A 2,429-nucleotide genomic window follows, 5' to 3' on the forward strand; every position below is an offset into this window, starting at 1 on the left:
CAAGATTTTTTTATAAATTTCAATTTTCTTATCAAATAATTTAATTCTAAAAAAATTCACATTAATATAAAAATTAGTTTTTGAATTTAGGATGCAGTGACAACGAGAGAGCTGTGAACTACTATATCAAACATGTCCGTAATAGGAGAAATAAAGACAGAAGAACATGAAATTGTTAACAAGAAAAGAGGAGGAAGAAGAAGTCAACAGGGCCAAGCAGGTGATTTAAATCATTCTCAATGATTTTGTGTTGGAACTGTAGAGGATTAAGGAGTAGAAAAAAGGTAGAGTGCATTAAAGAATTTGTTAGGAAATATAAACCGATTTTTGTTGGTATTGTGGAAACAAAATCTGATAATATCAATGTAAATTTAGTAAAAAAGATGTGGGATAATTCTAATTTTGAATAAGAACATATTAGGGGTAGTAGTGAGAGTGGCAGTTTATTGTATATATGGAAAAAGGAGATGTTTATGCATATTAATGGGATAAGGGAAGTAAATAGATTTGTATTAGTGGAAGTTTAAGTCAATTTGATGGGGATATTGCGATTGTCCTTGTTTATGGTAACCACTCGGTTAATGAGAGAAGAATCATGTGGAATGAACTTATGAAGTTGAAAAATATGCTGCTGGTGCCATTTGTTGTGGTGGATAATTTTAATGAAGTTTTATGTATTAAAGAGAGAAGTAGTGGGAGAGGGAGTGTGGTGAGTATGAAGGAATTTGGCAATTGGATTCATGAGCTTGAAGGACATCTCTTTTTAAGGAAGAAAATTTACTTGGAAGAGGGGAAATCAAGCTAGTAGGCTTGATAGGATATGTGTTGATCCTTCACGATTGCAAAAGTTTCTACAGTCAAGAATAGAGGTGATAAAATACTCAAAGTCTAACCATGTACCTTTATGTTTGTTGGCGGATATGCAAAATTGGAAACCAAGACCGTTCTGATCTCTTGATCTTTGGTTCACCAATCCAAAATACTTACCATTGTTGGATGAAGAATTGAAAAAACTGGTAATGTGTCTATGCATGAGAAACTAAAACTGATTAAAAAAAGCATTTTAAAATGGAATAAAAAAATTCTTCGGCAACATAAATGACAAGATCAGGAGATTTGAAGAGAAAATTGCAAAAGTGAAATTTCAACTACAGAAAAATCTTGAAGTGGATGTAAACCTAAGTAGGATGAAGGCATTGCCAGCTCAACTTGAGTTGTGGTATAAACCGAAAGGTGAATATTGGAAAAAATGTCAAGAGAGAAGTATATTATGAAAGTGGATAAGAACACCAAATATTTTCACACTATGGCAACTTTAAAAAGAAGGAAGAAGCAAATAAGGGATATTAAGATTGGCAACCGTAGATTAAAGGAACCGAGGAAGATTGAAAACGAAGCAAAAAAAATTTTCAAAAGACTTTACCATCAAGAAAGCATGCCGGAGATAAGAATTCAGGATGAGTTGGTGGCAAGGCTATCAGAGGTAAAATCAAAGAAATTACAAATAATGCCTACTTTTGAGGAAATAAAGCAGGCAGTTTGGAGTTGAAGTTCTACCAAGGCACTGGGTCCCGATGGCTTCAATATGTTTTTCATTAAGAATGCTTGGGTGTAATCAAAACCGAATTTTCCTTCAATTTTAATTAATTTTTCATAGTACTTTGATTTCTAACGTTTGTGATCATGTATACCTCTTAGAACAAAGACAGAAATACTCAGAACAGAAAATAGACCATCTTGGGGGAAGCCCTTTGCTGGCGTTGAACGCCAGACAAGGGGAAGGATGGGTGTTCAACGCCCTAAGGGGGAAGGAAGCATGGCGTTGAACGCTAGCCAAGGAGCATTGGCTGGGCATTCAACGCCCTGAAGGGGGGTGAAAAGCTGGTGTTGAACGCCAGCCAGGGAGCATTGACTAGGCGTTCAACGGCCTAAGGGAGAAGGAAGCTTGGCGTTGAACGCCAGCCAAGGAGTAAGGCTGGGCGTTCAACGCCCATAAAGAGCATGTGTCTGGCGTTGAATTCCAGAATAAAGGTATTCTGGGCATTCAACGCCCCAATCAGAACAGGGAGGCTTGACATTTTCAATTCATATCTTTTCCAAATCTTATCTTTTCAAATTATCTTTTCTAAAGTCAACTACTTTTAATCCAATTGGTTTTGGATATCATCTTTTAATTTCAAATTCTTTTCAACTCAAGAATCTTTTCAAATCTTTTTTAAAATTTCAAATCTTTCTCAATTCTTTTTCAAATCTTTTTCATATCTTTAATGCTTTAACAATTTTCAAACTTATCTTTCTTATCTTTTACCAAAGTTTGAATCATATCTTCACTATCTTTTATCTAAATAATTTTTAAAAACCCACCATAACCCTCCTTATTTATACCATTCGCACCACACACCTCTTCCCCCGTCTCCTATTCAAATCCT

Source organism: Arachis ipaensis, chromosome B02 (assembly GCF_000816755.2).
Source record: "Arachis ipaensis cultivar K30076 chromosome B02, Araip1.1, whole genome shotgun sequence".
In the NCBI taxonomy this organism is placed as follows: Eukaryota; Viridiplantae; Streptophyta; class Magnoliopsida; order Fabales; family Fabaceae; genus Arachis; species Arachis ipaensis.